Source organism: Gadus chalcogrammus, chromosome 12, assembly GCF_026213295.1.
Source record: "Gadus chalcogrammus isolate NIFS_2021 chromosome 12, NIFS_Gcha_1.0, whole genome shotgun sequence".
Classification (NCBI taxonomy): domain Eukaryota; kingdom Metazoa; phylum Chordata; class Actinopteri; order Gadiformes; family Gadidae; genus Gadus; species Gadus chalcogrammus.
In genome coordinates, this window is record NC_079423.1 from 12,264,377 (window position 1) to 12,282,786 (window position 18,410).

Sequence of the window (18,410 nt, forward strand, 5' to 3'; positions counted from 1 at the left end):
TATGTGTAAAGAGTTCACCGTTCAAAGCGAGATGTTTATTGCGGTTGCGATCGTAGTTTCCGGTTAGTGCACCAGAGCCAGGTCCCTATAGGGGTGGCACTGTAGGCTATGGCCTAGACAGTCATCCATTTTTCCACTCGTGTTTTATCAAGATGTTCTAGTAGCGTAGCCTATAATAAAGCCTACTGTATGACTGCTTCAGCTCATAACTATTCAATAGGCCAAATATTAAGTTTTGCATTTGTTCTTATTGGTGTTTAACCAAATAATTTAAGCAGGCCTATAGGTTCCTATCATTTAACCCTGATCCAGTGTCATAAACCTTTCTATATCGACATGATCCAGTGGTATGATGGCATACAGGCCAAAAGTTTTTCCGCTGGCAAGCCAATTATGTTAATCGGAAGTTCCATTTCCGACTGGAACCACCGTTTTTCCGCTGGCATGCCACTCATGTAAAATGGTATTACCAGTTTCTACTGGCACCTACCGTTTTTCCGCTGGCATGCCACTCATGTAAAATGGTATTACCAGTTTCTACTGGCACCTACCGTTTTTTCCGCTGGCATGCCACTCATGGAAAATGGTAATTACCAGTTTCTACTGGCACCTACCGTTTTTTCCGCTGGCATGCTATTCATTTAAAATGGTAATTACCAGTTTCTACTGGCACCTACCGTTTTTCCGCTGGCATGCCACTCATGGAAAATGGTAATTACCAGTTTCTACTGGCACCTACCGTTTTTTCCGATGGCATTATGCCACTCATGGAAAATGGTAATTACCAGTTTCTACTGGCACCTACCGTTTGCCAGTAGATATTCCTTTCCTGTGGTATTTGCCCGTTCATACACACATACCACTCATGATTCACAGCTACACAATCATTCTTATAAAAACGGTAGGTGCCAGTAAAAAACTGGTAATTACCATTTTGCGACTCATGGAAAATGGTATTTACCAGTTTATACTGGCACCTACCGTTTTTCCACTGGCATCCCACACCTTTCCTGTGGTATTTGCCCGTTCATACACACATACCACTCATGATTCACAACTACACAATCATTCTTATGACAACATATATACGATTTTTTGTTTGGCATACATGATGAAAACTTAAATTAACAATGTCAAGTCAAATAAGCAAGAAACAATTGAATAAAGAAGTGTGTAAACCGATCTGTGTTTATTTATGGAGGATGGTTGGGAGTAGAGGGGGCAATGGTAAATGTGGCGGACAGGTTGGGTCTAGGCTGGGTTTTCTTTAGTGAGTCGGAAAATCTATGGTGATGAGAAACAACACATTATTATGCCTGAATTTACTTATTAGAAATTAGAAAGACATTTATTTGGCCATATAAACACGTGTCTAGTTCACGTCATGCAGGCTGTGTTCAGTAAAATAAATGGCGATGTTTTAATAATTTTGATTGATTTCATACAAATCAACAAGCCTCTCCCTGTGTCATTGTGCGTGTATCCGAGGTGCGTGTGTGCGTGCGTGCGTGGGGGGTTCTTGATTGACCGATTTTCGAATATTATTCGAATACTTCTCAGCGAATATTGAATAGTATTTTTGCCAGAAATACACATCCCTAGTACTTACCATTTTAAATGAATAGCATGCCAGCGGAAAAACGGTAGGTGCAGTAGAAACTGGTAATTACCATTTTCCATGAGTGGCATATGCCATCGGAAAAACGGTAGGTGCCAGTAGAAACTGGTAATTACCATTTTCCATGAGTGGCATGCCAGCGGAAAAACGGTAGGTGCCAGTAGAAACTGGTAATTACCATTTTAAATGAATAGCATGCCAGCGGAAAAAACGGTAGGTGCCAGTAGAAACTGGTAATTACCATTTTCCATGAGTGGCATGCCAGCGGAAAAACGGTAGGTGCCAGTAGAAACTGGTAATACCATTTTACATGAGTGGCATGCCAGCGGAAAAACGGTAGGTGCCAGTAGAAACTGGTAATACCATTTTACATGAGTGGCATGCCAGCGGAAAAACGGTGGTTCCAGTCGGAAATGGAACTTCCGATTAACATAATTGGCTTGCCAGCGGAAAAACTTTTGGCCTGTATGCCATCATACCACTGGATCATGTCGATATAGAAAGGTTTATGACACTGGATCAGGGTTAAATGATAGGAACTTATAGGCCTGCTTAAATTATTTGGTTAAACACCAATAAGAACAAATGCAAAACTTAATATTTGGCCTATTGAATAGTTATGAGCTGAAGCAGTCATACAGTAGGCTTTATTATAGGCTACGCTACTAGAACATCTTGATAAAACACGAGTGGAAAAATGGATGACTGTCTAGCCATAGCCTACAGTGCCACCCCTATAGGGACCTGGCTCTGGTGCACTAACCGGAAACTACGATCGCAACCGCAATAAACATCTCGCTTTGAACGGTGAACTCTTTACACATAGTAGTTATAAAGCTATTAAAACAACAAAATGACTCCATTAATGCAGGATACGTGGAAAATGCATGGACCTATTAAAGAAAATGCGCCGACGTTGGCTCAGCCTGGCTCCGCCTCTTCAGCTACGTAGCTAAGATCGCTGCCGTGGAGCACGAAAGGTGTACATCAATCCACACTCGTCGGTTTGACCGTTTTGAGTATACCATCCGGGTCCTTTCACTACACTTCCTTTAGCCCTGATCTTAATTGCAACGCACTACGTACTCAAACTATATAATAAAGAAGTCATACTAAAATAAAGTATAATGACTGCGGATAGTATGGATATTGGAACAAAGCAATAGACTATAGCTCTATGGCCACCTAGAAGGCTAGGCTATAATAACTACCGTCACCGGAGCAAGTCCGGCTGTTTTCAAAAGCATCTGTCATTACAAAAGCAACAACAAACAGATCGGAAATATCCTAACAACAGCACGGACGAGAGAAACGTGTAAATCCCTTTATTTACGGCGTTATGTTGTGATATTGTCTCAATAAATACCATATATATATACCTTTACATTTATGGCAATACCTGTCTTGAAATTATACGGAGGAGTTATGCTGGTGTCACATACCATTGTTGGGAACTGCAGTTACCGTTCCACCTGAACGGCAGTTACCGTTTCAGAACGTTAGTTACCGTTCCAGAAAGGCATATGCCATGGCATTACCGTTTCAGAACGGTAGTTACCGTTTCAGAACGGTAGTTACCGTTTCAGAACGGCAGTTACCGTTCCAGAACGGCATATGCCATGGTATGTCAGTGGTCGCGACGGCAGTTACCGTTTCAGAACGGTAGTTACCGTTTCAGAATGGCAGTTACCGTTCCAGAACGGCATATGCCATGGTATGTCTGTGGTCGCGACGGCAGTTACCGTTTCAGAACGGTAGTTACCGTTTCAGAACGGCAGTTACCGTTCCAGAACGGCATATGCCATGGTATGTCAGTGGTCGCGGTGGCACATGCCACAGGCCATTAAACGATCTCGGCGTCTCTCGCTTTTTGCTGCTTAGGTGTGCTTGCTATGGAGAATCCTTCCTTTCCAGGCCAAGCAGCTTCACCTTGATGTGGATCCCCTGAGTTCACACAATGTTCAACATTTAGATAAGAAACAATTAAAATAAACTCCAAAGCTAAAATTGACAACAAAAAGTAAAAACTGCTCACCTGATACTTGTATACAGGGTGAGGCTCACGCTCACCCTCTTTTTGTCTTCTCTGGGCCTGAAGGTCTGCCAGTAATTCTGCCAGCCTACCATCCGGCTTGTATCTCACTGATACGGCCTCAATAGTTGCAATGAGATTCTCAATCCCCAATCCCATAAACATTTTCCTTGTGAAATGCATAAAGGGGAAAAGCTACATATAACTTGATTACAATTATTTGCAGCCTACTCTGTTTTAATAAGGTTCAACTATATTCCTAACATGTCAACATTACCTGAGGCAAAATAACATAATTTCTTTGGAGAAGAAGGCTGAATTTGCTTATGACCTCAAACAAGTCAGCCAAGAAGTGACAGAAACCAACAAAGCTTCCATCTTCCATCATCTTCTTAACCTGCAAGACATAACCAATTAGTAACCACTAACCACAAATATTATTTATTAAGTTATTTGTATGCCTCTCATATATTAAATATATATGTAGTAGGGATGGGCGTGAGGAATTACTCGAGTACTCCTCATTACAAATGAACTCGGTTGGTGGTCAGGCAAACTCGAGTTTGCAGAGACACACACAAACAAAGTTTTCTGAAGTAAATGTATCAATTTTCTGTGCGGCGCCACTAACGCATTCCGTGGGCACAAAGCAAATGAAATGCACGGCCCATGCCGTGCCGTGTGCAGGCATGGCAGAATTAAAAAAGTTAAGAGATGGCGGTTAAAGCAAAGCGCAGCGAAGAATTGAAATACTTTGAAGAAATAGGAGATCATAAGGTGAAATGTAAAATATGCCAAGCGAAATCGAGCTACCAGAGTACTACAAGTACTATGCGGCAACATATGCTCCTGAAACACAACGGTGAGTTCGGGAAAGCAGACCCGCAGCAACCAAGTGTGTCGGCTATTTTCACCGCCGCAAGACGCAGCTGTAATCACGGTCGTGTAGAGAAGATCACAACGCTGAGTATTTCCATAGTCCATTTGCTGCCGTTTTATTTGCAGCTTTAAATTATTTGCATTGGTTAGGCTACTTGTTTCGTTTTTGTTTTCTTTAAACCGTTACAGGCCTTGGTTCAACGTGATTTAAATTGTGAGACGCATATTTATTTTTGTAAGGAAATTGTGTTTTGAAGGTTTGCAAAAATAAATAATGAATACTCTGATAACTCTGACTGTTTTGATGGAGAATAAGCATTACATGTTTGGTTGGTAATATTGCAGTTCGTCATTAGGCCTATTCCTGCTGCAGATGCGTTGCATTCTAAAATAGATTTGATCAAACGAGTACTCGATTGATCCTCGAGGACTTCCTTCGATCACTCGAGTTTGGAATTTACTACTCGTGCCCATCCCTAATATGTAGCCATGGCTAATGACCCCATGTATATCCATCCTTTCCTCCAGGTTTCAGCAAGGTTTGCAGGGCCCGGTTCACATGTGGAAGCCAGCGTGTCCCACTGACTCTACCCAGTACTTTGACACGCACACCCAACGCCTCTCCAAGTGCTCGTAGTTCCCTCAGACCTGCAGCTGAAGTGGTATGTCTTCCAAACCATGTTGGGGAGACTGTAGACATGATCCACCATGGAAATTTTCCTTTGCACGGATAGCATTGCCAGCTCCAGTCTACAATTACAATGAATTCAGCTTAAATTAAAAATGCATTGTTTAGGCTACAACACTATCTTTATTCTGATGGTTCCCATGTAACCTACCTATGTGGCATGCAATGAAATGGGACAATAAAAGCCCCCGCCTCAGCTTGGAGGAGGGCTATTACCCCTCCTCTATGACCGAGATTGACCGCTGCACCATCAGCTCCCATGGCGACTGTCTACTCTAACCACCCTGTTTCTGTCCCTAGATGCTGGAAGGCCTCTTGGTGGCATCATATACACCTTAAAGATAAACAGTTCTCATCTATCCCAACGGTTTCCACATGTAGGCGCATGAAACGAGCACGGAAGCGAGTTCCACGGTGCGCCCGCTTGTCGTGCCGTTTGACAGGATGCTGCCCCTCCTCTCTGCCCCCTTGTGTGAAAAGCCCTTTATGGCCCCTGAAGTGATTATTTAAACTACAAACAATTCACAGTAAAGACAGCTACAGAAATTAGTGAACTAAACATAATTTGAATTAAAACATACCTAAAGCGTGTGCGTGTTTCACTTCGATGTGGCCAATCGAAATATTCCTTGGTTTCCCTTCGATTAGGATCCTTGCGCACATGATCTCTTGTTGAAACGTCGATGTCCCCATTGATCATAATTGATATATACGGAGCATCCTTGATCTTCGTGTAGGTCTTCCCCTTCAGAGTATCCGCAATTACTCCAACGAATCGTGCGCCATGCTGTATCGTTGTTGTATGTGTCGTTACATTTTAAGCCATTCTTCCTTTGAAGGTCAAGCTGGCTTTTGTACTTGGTGAAGGGTAGTTCCTCCTTAGCAACGAAGTATGTTGTGTTAAATTTCAGCATAATTTCTGCCTCATCTGCTCTATGATTTACAGCCTCTTGTCTTCTAAACAGGGATGCAAACTTGTCACCTTTCGGCGAAATTCGCCGTTTTTGTTCCGAAAAAGGTCATTTGTGTGATTCATGGAGATCTGCAATAAAAAATATTTCGGGGGGGGGGGGGGGGGGGGGGGGGCGTCCAAGTAATCGGCGAACGCAAGCTGTCATAAATATTTATTCCAAGCTTGTTCGTTTGGCCAACCCGTGTAATCATGTCATCTTCGGGTCTGTAGCTGCCTTGATGCCGTACTAAACAGGAGTGACGTTGGTACGCTTCAAAAACGTCAGGCTTTCTAACGTAGGCTAACGTGCTAATGAGAACATTTGTTTGACCGGTTGCCGGTTATCTCCGTGTGGTTAATTAGCAGTTGCGTTGTTGTCAGCTTACTGTTACATTAAACTGCAATCAGAAAATGCGGTTATATGCTATAGACCCTATAGTGTCTGTGGTGTAAAGGCTGGGACGAATTAAAAAATATAAATACACTTTATATTGGGCTACTTTTAACCACGTTAGGCTGGAAAAAATATGAAGGCGTAATATCCTATTAACATGAGAAGGCCTATGCTATATGCTTCAATACATAGGAAATTCAATTTAATATACACTGCTTCATAAGAGACAGACGGACAGATTTTAAGAAGTAAATACTGTTTTATTTATTTTTCCTTTCACCAAACATTTTTATAACAATTATCTGTAGACATTTCTGCCTTAAAGCGAAGATGCCAGGCATCCATCACTGCCTTGATCTCTTTGCCTTCACTTGGAGGGTTTCTAGCGCTTTACGCCTAGCAGCATTCCTCTGCTTAGCTGCATGTCTCAGCCGTGCACTCTTGCCCTCTTCCTGTGCAGTCCTCTTGCTCTCTTGTGAACTTGCACATGTTTTCTGGTAGCCATACTCCACCTGTTTCCTTCCTCTTTCCAACAGCCTCTCCTCTCTTTGTGCTTTATCCCTTCTTCCAGCATACCTCATGTTCTGGCAGTCTTTTGTCTACTGGTCCAAACTTCACATCAGCTCTTTGGAACATTGTGGTAGCAGTCATGCCCCTTGACTTCATGGCATACTTAGTTGTCTTCCTCAGTTGAGCCCCTGCCTCTGAATGGCCTCTCACAATAGGATCGATAGAGGACAAGGCTTGTAGAGTCAAACTTTGAAGTGGCAGTTTTGTCTGCATGCACTTGCCACAAGCCACGTAGGCCTTGGCCACCTTCTGAAGAAAATCCTTGTTTGTCTGCAAAACATGAAATGCATAAAAGTTATTTTTAAGGGTTCATAGATGCACACTTTCTCTAGTGAAGCCATATTACCATCAAACTACTGTGACAGTGTTTTTTTGTTAGGGTAACCTGGCCTCCTTCCACAACTACTTGGCACTCTTTCACTTATATGAACGAAGTACGCAGAGTATAACAATTAGTAAATACAACAATACCTACACTATAGTTGTGCAAACTATTTCACAGGAACATTATTTCACACACTTACTGGGTGTTTAGGATTGGCTGCAACAAGGTTTTCTGCCACTTTTCCGATATATATTTCAGAATACAGTGTCCGGTTGTTCAAGTCCAATTCCACCAATGGTTTGGGCAACATCTTCAGATACTCAGGTTTGATAAAGCATGCCAGAAAGTTGACAAACACTTCAAGCTGCTTGTCATGTAGCTTGTGGACCAGGGTTTGAATTCCCTTAAATGCACAGAAAAGGCAAATTTCAGTAAATACTGAACCAGCTTTTATTCCCCCAAAAAATGCATGTTATTTCGGTATGTTGCCTTGAATTTTTTTTTTTTATATATGTTTACAGAAGAAACACTCACCTGAAAAACCATCACATACTCCTTAAGTATTGGGAGTACACCAAGGTACACACTGAGATGCATTTCTACTCCTTGGCTCTCAAACCATATCTCCTTTACCACTCGGCTCTTCCTCATCTTCCCTGATTCAGTCATACCTTCCAAAAAGGAAAAAAGATAACACAATGTATTAATAACACATAGCAGAGAAACTTGATGATATTCACATTAAAACTCTTGCAACTATGAATAAAATAAACCCAAGAATAACCAACAATACGACTCAGCCCATGATATTATTTTGCACAAAAATCCAAATACCGCATTATCGAGTCATATTAGCTTGTTAATATAACAATGCTGAAAAGGTTGATACCTTAATAGGTATATACCAGTGGCGGCTGGTGGTTTTTAAAGTGAGGGAGGAAGGACTGCGTGCTTGGTTGCCATTGGCCTGCTTGCACTGTTGGTGTATGGTGGCATAAGAATGTGAGACTCAAGTTGTTTCAGGGTGTTTTGGTGAACTACAAAATAGCAGGGAGGGAGTTATGTGAATAAAATGTATACAAAGCCACCAGTGGCATCACTGTAATTTGAGAAGGAAAGGATGCAAAGCATATTAGTCAAAGCAAGCCTACTATTGATTTGTAAAAGTAAATACAAAAATCTGGGCCTATCATTGGGCCTATTTTTGCCCTCACTGACTGAAGTTATTTAGCTATGTTTATTTTCAGTTACAATTGCTTGTAATGCTACCAGTAAGTCATGCGTACCTAGCAAACCATGTAGCACTCACAACACTGACGTTGCCATTACTTCTGGGGACCTTGATTTTGGGAAGTGGTCTACCTCTTTCTTTGGTCGCTAACTTAGCGCTGTAACTGAATTAATGGAATGCTTTTTGTAATAAGACGTTAACAATGTCCTCCGTTTCCAATGTTTCCATTGTGCATTTAAGATCTTGCTATCGCAGATTTCACTTGCTCTGCGTCTCTCAGACTGAGCACCGCGGCAATGCAGACCGGGTTTGTTATCGACAGCGTTGCCAGATTGGGCAGATTTCCCGCCCAATGATAATTTTTCCAGCCTAACATGGTTAAAAGTAGCCCAGTTGGGTGGGAAATCAGACCAATCTGGCAACACTGCTCAACATCCAGGGATCCTGCTTATTGGTTCATAGTGCAGACGGATAGATCTTTGCGCGAATCAGACCCCTTAAGGTCCCACCCACTCAGAGGAGGACTTTCCTCCTCTCTCCCATTGAAACCCATGTTATTCACCGGCCTCCAGTACTTTCGGGAAAATGAATGGGAGTCAACGGAGGCTGACGGAGGACGTTCCTCCCTGAAGTAATTGTCAATAGGCGATAGGGGGTGCTAATGTCCCTTTACCCAGGGAAACGAACATTATATAGTCAAAGGCAATAAAGTAGTCATATTTAAGGGCATTACTTCATTACAATAGTCTGGGCAATCTACATTTTTTATTCTCAACAATGTTAGGGAGGATCTTCCTCCCTCTCCTCAATGGAGAAGCCTCCACTGGTATATACATACAAACAGATATAGACTGTTGAACTCTAATTAACCTGTTAAGCCCTAGGCCTATTTCACAGGCCTCCTGCCCAAAATGACATGCCCATAATGAATAGAGTATGCCTCCACAACTACAAGGGCTATATAAATAAAGTTGGTTTCAAAAAGAAGGTAACACCTGTGAGGTGGCTGCAGAAGTGTCAGAATCAATATAGATGTTACTGTGTCAGAGTAAATTCAGCTAGAACATAGTAAGAAATGTCAATTTTCAATTTTCGCCTAGAGAAAACACATTATTTAGAGTGAATACCACCTTGAAACTATGGGATAGTAGCCCAGAACCTTTAGGGAAACATGTAACAACATCTGATGAGCACCCTGTTCCAGGATAAATGCTAATAAAGTGAATAAAGTGATTTTAGAGAGGTTTTAGTACAGGTAGGTCCAGACGGACTAAATGGTGCCATTTGGGCACTTTTGGGCACCATCAGTGCCATTTGACCTTTCTAAGGTACCAGACTGTAAAACTAATTTTATTTCACTGACATATTGCTATAGGTATTCATTCCATCCAAATTCAACAGTTTTGACTTGTTTTGAAATTTCACCCAGACCTCTATACATTTTCCCAGTAAAAGTAAACCATACAATCGAAATGAAGTTTGACTCCAACTGGAGCAGATATATTTGAGAACAACATAATAAAACCAAACTGTAAAAACAAAGGTAAAAACACAGCTAAAAACTACAATCATTAGGGATAAACATATATATATATATATATATATATATACATATATATATATAAACAGAGGTGGGGGGGCTGACGCTGGAGCAGGAGCAGTCGATGAAGGTGGCTCATAATCAGCATCATCATCACTGTGGAACCCAAGAAGAAGAAAGAAAATAATGTAACTTCAAACAGACAAGTAACAATATGTTGGGGTAAACAAGACATGTACTGGGGAAGTCAACTAACAATCCAGTTTTGCACCAGTTTGAGTGTGTGCATTTACTAAATTCATTGCAGGATAATAAATCAAATCCAAGTTTATTTATCACTTGCACAGCAATGCTCGGTTTGCTAGGTCCTCTCAACAATGCAAAAAGGAATAAAGAGAAGAAAGGATAGAGATAGTATCAAATAAACTATGTACAATATATTGATAATGATAATTGATGTAAATAATATCATATATATAAAAATATAAGGCAAAGAGTACCGGTAGTGAGTGTGTGGAATGAGTAGAGTGAGTAGGGTGATCGATAGATAGATAATATCTAATAAGGTGATAGATCGTCAATTTGACACCAAATCAATAAGTAATCGATAACAGAGATTACATACCTTTCAGGTGATGGAATTCGATATTCTGAATCACTGTTGTCCGTGTCCAGTTCTGGCAACAGCAAGTCACTGACGTCAGACGACGACTCAAGAGGGACTACGGTAGCCCCACTGTCGCTAATGATAGCGAATGCCTCCGCAAAAGTATAGGTCTTTCTCCTGCCTGCCATTATTTATTTTAAAATAATAACAAATAGAAGAAAAAGGCAAGAAAATACAAAATAACTAGCTAACTACTAGCTAACTAGAAATGCAAACGATGTAATAAGCGTTGTAGTAGGAGCGTATGTCTAGGAGCTATCTAGCCGGCACTTCTGGCGCGAATTATGCTGACCTTCCAGTCAAACCCTGGAAGATATCTTGGGTATCCATTGGTCAATTTGGATGATTGACCCCTCTATCGAACCGTTAGAGCCAATGGAGTCGAGGGACAGTCAAATCGAGGGACCCAAATTCATGTAAAAAAACACTATTCGCCAATCAAAAGTATCACATTATATAACGTTTTTTTATTTGTTTATTTATTTTGCTCTTCTTTGGCTGCTAGTTCAGTGAGTTTATCATCGGAATCATTGGAATCTGTGAAGCCTCAGCTTTCATATGACATATAGTTTGTTCGGGTGGCATGAAGTAGCGAAATCGGCGGCGGCCAGTATGAGCGAATGCACGTTTTGCGTGTTTTGCTATGGGCTCATTTAGTTGCTTGGTGTTAGAATTGTATTTTGTTTAGGTAAAAATGGTTATCATGGGCTTTTAGCCGAGCTTCTTCCCGTTACGTGGGTATGCACCATGGACATGTTGGAGCATGGTGGTGCTGTTTACAGCTGTTTACAGCACACGTTGGCGCAGCTGCCCCCGCCCCCGGGGGCGCTCGGGTTTAAGAGGTTAACTAAGATAACTAACATTCAATAAGGGGATTTAAGTTGTTTGTTTAAACAATCATATAAAATTCTGTTAAAGTTTTACAATAACTATATACATACCTTTCTTGCTGAGGTCTTGGTGCAAAAATGCAATCCTTCGCTGTGCTTTCTCACTGACATGGTAGTCTGTGTAAAGCTGCTGAAATGGATCCTTGTACAGAGCTTTGTCCTCCTTGTCCATGAAACCAAAGTATATGACCTTGTAAACAGGCAGCATTCTTTTGGTATGCATGCCAACATCGTATGCAGACAACCAACGGTGGGGGATAAACCTCTGGGGATTCGTGGCAGGTATGTCCTTGTACTCTGCGACTTCTCTGAGGTACATGAGCTGCAAATTAAGACATAACATATCCTCCTAGATTACTAAGTGACACCATTCAAAGCATTAGAGAAACAATGCAAACAAACTAGTAATTTCACTTAAGCTAAAAGTGTAAAATGTACATTTATTTTCCTGATTTGATGACCACTTGTGGTCAGTATGGAGATCTATGAACAACTGCTCCAGGTAGTTCTCAAAGGGCTCTGCAAACTTTTTTGCAGCATTGTGCACATGGTGACAAGAACACCATCTACATTGAGAAGTGTTGGGTAGGGCTGGGCGATATGACGATATCATACTGTGGACGATATGAAAGTGTCTACCGGGAGAGATTTGGCCATATCGTTTATACCGAGAGAGAGAGAAAAAAAAAAAAAAAATGGCGGTGGATGGAACTGCAGTTTACTTTTGCGCCACAACGGGGCCCTGCAGCAGAGTGCTTAGCTGTAAGACATTTAACTATTCCCAGAAGAAGAAACTTCACCAGCCAATGTGCTTTCAGGTAACGTAACCTGCACGTAATTTGAGGTGAGGAAGGCAGGAATCATGGCGGAGGAAAGTGAAAGTTTTGCCACTATGCCTACCGAGCAGGCGGAGCCGGAGGCATCCCAATCATTGCAACACGAAGAGGAAGAACTCGTTTCTAAAAAGGGTGCGTCTTCTGTTGTTTGGAAGTTCTTTGGATTTAAAAAGACAGACAATGAACAGAAAACTATAGTTTGCAAAACATGTCGCGGGACAGTTGGTGCCACGGGAGGAAATACAAGCAACCTCTTCCATCACCTAAAGATGAAGCACGCCCAGCAATATTATGAAAGCCAAAAAATGCGTGGCGCGTCCACCACTCCAAAATTAAAAGCAGCACCTCAAGAACAAAAGAAGTTGGAAGATTCGTTTGCAAAAGGCACACCATACGACAAAAATTCAAGAAGGTGGAAGGAAATTACGCAGGCCATCTCGACACATGTATGCAAAGACATGGTCCCGATTTATACAGTTGAGAAGACGGGATTCAAAGAATTAGTCCGCACCCTTGACCCAAGGTATGTAATACCTAGCCGCAAACACTTTAGCGAGGTTGAGTTGCCACGCTTATATGGAGAACGCCGGGGCGCAATTGAAAAGGAGCTACGTAGTGTTCTCTTTTTTGCTACAACAACAGACATGTGGTCAAGCCGCACCACACAGCCTTACATGAGCCTAACGACCCATTATATTAAAGACTGGACACTGTGCAGTAAGTGCCTGCAGACCTCCTATTTCCCGGAGGACCACACGGGCGAAATGATCGCCCAAAACCTCAGGGAAGCGCTAAAGTGATTGCATGACGTCACGTTGGGGAGACACGGACCAAAGCCGCATTGAGACCCTTGAGAGTAGAGACTAGAAAGAGTGTTCAGCAGATTATAGAGATACATAGATAAATACATAGATATTATCTATAGTTAGTATATGCTACACGTGAACAGAGGTGTCAAAAGTATTCACATTCATTACTCAAGTAGAAGTATAGATACTAGCGTTTAAAAATACTTCTGTAGAAGTTGAAGTATCAACTCAAGCTTCTTAAGTAAAAGTATAAAAGTACTGGTTTCAAAACTACTTAAAGTATTAAAGTAAAGTAATGCAAAGGGGAAAAAAATGCCATTAAGGACAAAAGCGTAGGCCGGCCCGTGCCACAGGGGCCTATAGAATTACAATCAGCTTTTTTTGCCAAGTATGCTCACACATACATGGAATTTGGTCACTGCATTTATCCCATCTGTGAATTAGTGACACACACAGCCACTTCCCCCAAAAAAACATTTTTCTAAAGGCCATCTAATGACTATAATGTTAATGTTGAAAAAATTGGGATGCACCTGTTTCAGACAAATTTATACCCATTGAAAATGAATGAATATTAGTACAATGCAAATACATTAAAGAATATGTGTACTACTGAGCATTAACATGTGTTTCATGGAGCGGAAGATATGATGACTAGTTCCCTGTAAGTATTGGAATGGTGCAAAAAGTCAAACTTCAGAGGCATGTTATCAAAAGCCTTTATTGGAACATACTGCAGCTAGTAGGCTATGTTCCAAGCTTAGCTGCAGGAATTTAAGATGTAACGAGTAAGAACTGAGTTGTTTTTGCATCCAACCATCTCAAAAAATTATTCCAGGTACGGCCAGGGATGTAGAAGGGTTGGCTGGTCTTCTTGGCTACCAACCTCCTCACTGGTGCTTGGTTGGGACATCGTCTGCTATTTCATAGCTGGAATGTGGCGCGATTTATGTCATGTAGACTGAACCGCGACAAGGAGGAGAAAGGGATTGTTGCCGGGCAGCGCTTAGGCACCTCCGCGGGGCTCAAGCGGGAGACATTCACCGCCAACAATCCCTTTCTCCTCCATGTCGTGGTTCATGTACTTGAGGGAGTCAAAGCCAAAGTTCCTTCCCCCCAATTCATTCTCAACCTTAGAAATACCAGAGACGAGTCCGACGTGTTATGCGCCATAACACCAAAAGCAGAACGGTTATCCAAATAACAAGGAAGTGTACAACACTTGCATTACAGTCCTGGAGCTCTATATCTAAATTATATCATATAATACATATTATCACGGCCAAAAGCTGTGTGCGCCTCCAGACGATATTATAAATCACAAAGACTGTCGGGTTCTGCGACGTCTCTGGTTCTTCCACTTTCACATCAACCTGAAGTCGACTGAACCGCGCGCTGCCTGCTGCCGGCTGCCCGCTGCCGGCCGATGGTGCCTCGCGGCAGCCGGCGGCATGTCGCAATTCATGTACTTCAGCGAGTCAAAGCCAAAGTTCCTTTCCCCCAATTCCTTCTCAACCATTGCTCAGATAACCCCCACAACAGTCTTGTTGTGGAAATACAAAGCACGTCAAAGAACCGACAAGAAACACTTGCGTTACAGTGTGTGTATTCACACACACACATGTGGCGCTCGCACGGTCGAGTCTCTTTGGTGGGCCAACGTCTCTGGGCGGGCCAGGCAGAGTAAGGGGAGGAGCTTAGATGCTTGATGACGTCCTAAATAAAGACATTCCAAATCAGCGCTTGACCAAACGCAAGTTTTAGCCACTGGGGGACCATAAGCAGGCTAGGGGAACTCATATTTATGTTAGAAAACCTCATAAAGTGAGATTTTCATGTCATGGGACCTTTAAATAATGTTCTATTATTTTCCTTGCGGAGCCAGCCAATCCTGTGCGTGTATGCAAATTAGCCATGTGCGCCTAACACAAGAAGGAACTTCTTTGAGTGTCTTGGAAAGCGCTATATGATTGAAATGCAGGCGTTACATTATAGTAAGTTTCACACTCCTCGCTTCATTCAAGGCTGTGTTTTGCTACTTAACTTATGGTAAGAGGCTAGCCTTTAAATCTTTGCAATGACTGAATGTTGATGATAAAACGGATTGTTTTGCGCAAGATGAGCGACTGTGCGTGTGTCATTTTCAGCTTCGGCATACTGCATTGTTATGAAGGCCTTGTGGTTAGTTGTGGTCTTGGTGAAGCAGCCTAGCCTTGGAGATGTATTAGTTTGAGTGATTGTGTACGGGCGTGCGAGAGTGAGAGAGAGAGCACACCCGCCGGGTTGGACGATGTGCTTTGTGTATGTGTTCAATGTACATCTGTCTGGTCGTATTTGCGGTAGATTGATGGTTAAATAATGTCACACCACGATCGGTTATACTTGCAGGCACTCCAATGCACTGATTGCTGTCCGATAGGCTGTTAGCCCATAGCTATTATTATGCCTACTATTTCTAGATCTTCTGACTAAGTTTACCGGTACTTAAGACATAATCGCTGTCACTAGATATAAAGAAAACGTTGACTTGAAAACGTTGAATAAACTTGACTCATTGACTAGCTCCAGCGCTCATTGTTGGTTGCTAAATGATAGCAACTCTCCACTCATTCTCCTCTGACCATGCATTTAATTGGCTTTGACCGCCATCAGTTCTCGGCAATTCCTCATTCGCCCTCTCACGTCTGACAGGTTCGAAATTATACTGCTGTGGGCCATCATACATGTTATTTGTGTTTCTTGCCAACTCTTAGACGCCAGTACTAGGCTGAGGCTACCTTCCACCACGACTCCCCAACGTGACGTCATCGCCGAATTGCGTTAGAAAACACCCGTTACTGCCAAAAACGCCCCAAACTGGACTTTTAACACTATTTGGAGACATTTTATAAATTATACACATATTTTGAGTGCTTTATGTACCCATGAATCAAAACTTCCGGTTAACCTGCATGTAGGCAAGAGCCGACCACCTGACTGCAAAAAAGACAAAATACCCCGCCACAGCACCAGCTAATCTTGAGCGAAAAGATTGCGTCTTACCTTTATTTATGTGGCAGTGGTCTCATTCCGTGGTGTAGCCGAACACATCCACTTCCACATCCAAAAGTTATCAAAGTTTTCTAAAAAGTATTGGGTACTGTAAATCGTAGGTTCAGTAAATCGACGCCTCGGGAGACCCTGTCGGAGACCCTCTCCGTAGCTCTACGTGCGCATCCAATATTTAATTATCCGTCGACGCGACAGCAAGGGCTGTGATTGTTCCCCTAACAAAATCATTTCCGGAATCACTTTTCTTTACTTCGAAGGCTCGAGGGGTCTCAGAAACCACGAACCACACAGGTCCCAAAAATGTATGATAAACAAGCGACTCGCCCCAAAAACGCGCCCTTTGCATGTCTGTAAATGCCCTAATTGTAAAAGAGTGCAGTGAGTCTTCTCGTTCCCGTCCTTAGGTCATTTTTTATTCAGGACATGGTTCTCAGCAGCTGGTTGAGGTGCCTGCCGACGCTCGGGGGCTGGGAGGCGGCGCTCTGCCGCAGGCCGGGCCCCATCTGATGGAGGAGGGCTCGGCACAGGCTGGTGGTCGCCCGGTGCACGCTGCCGCTGGACGGGCCCAGCAGGCCCCACAGCAGGGGCAGCAGCTTCTGCTCCACCAGCTGGGGCCGGCGGGGGTACAGCTCCATCACCAGCTCTGGGGGGGGGAGGAGGAGACGGAGGGAAAGGGGGAGGGGAGGAGACAGGAAGAGAAGGAGGAGGAAACCAAGGAAGAGACGAAATAATGGGAGACAGAGGAGAGGAGGAGACCGAGGAATAGGAAGAGACGGAGGAGATGAAGGCGGCAGAGCAGAGCGGATCAGATGCCTCTTGATATGGCCACACAATGGTATACGTATGTTTGGTGCTGATCATTGCAAAAAACAAAACAAAGAAACATTTTAGCCATTAACAAACCTGCAACCTTCTCGATCAGATCCACCTTTGCTTGGCCTCTAAGAACCCGTGCCTTGAAGCAGAACGGCTCCAGGAGGAGGCTGTTGTCTGGAGAGGGGCAAGGGAAGAACACATGAGTTACAAGGACAACGCCGTGGTCAGACCGGACCGTGTTCTGGACAGCTCCCCACCGGGCCCTCACCGAGGTTCAGCACCAGCTCGCAGAGGGCCCCTGTGGCGGCCGAGTACACAGCGCGGTTCTTGGAGTTGAGGTGGTTGTCCACGATGGCGGGCACCAGGTGGTTGAGCACCCCGGACAGTTTGTCCTTCAGCAGGCGCACCATCCCCTGCAGGGCCTCCAGGGCGTACAGGTTCACCTTACGGTTGGACTCCAGCAGGCGGTCTCTGAAGAGGTCAAACACCTGGGGGAGCGGGGAGAAACGGGTGAACAAAAAGGGGACAGGAGGGAGTCCAACCAGGAGAGGGGATAAGGGCGAGTGTGAAGTAGTGGGTGTTACGAGCGGTGGGGGGTTTTACGGACAGGGAACAGGCTGCGGATGACCATGCTGGGGTTGTGCTGGCAGTCGGCCACCAGCTGGTCGAGGCCTTTGATGCGCTCCCTGAAGTCCTTGGACTCCAGCAGAGCGGTGAGCTGCCTGATGTACTCAGCCTTGTCTTCGATGATGGGCCCCTGAGGTTTGGAGCTGTACTTGCTGTTGGGCTCCCTGGAGGGTACCACAAAATATAATGTCATGAAACTGCATACATACTTACTACATATATATATATATATGATCTTGGAAATAAGATAAAAGATATTCTTAAAGTTTGCTTCAAGTTGAGAAAACAAACAAATGCATAATTAATATAGGAGAGACATTGCAAACAAAAGTCATCATGTGTGTTCTGGAACACGACCCCGAGAGAGGAGCTGACCTCATAGCATAAGTAAGGCTTTTACTTTCACCAAAATATTTCTAAGGTGGCTGTCATGTGTCTGGGAGGAGTCTCACCTGGGGGTGGTGGTGGCGGTGTTGGTGGGGGTG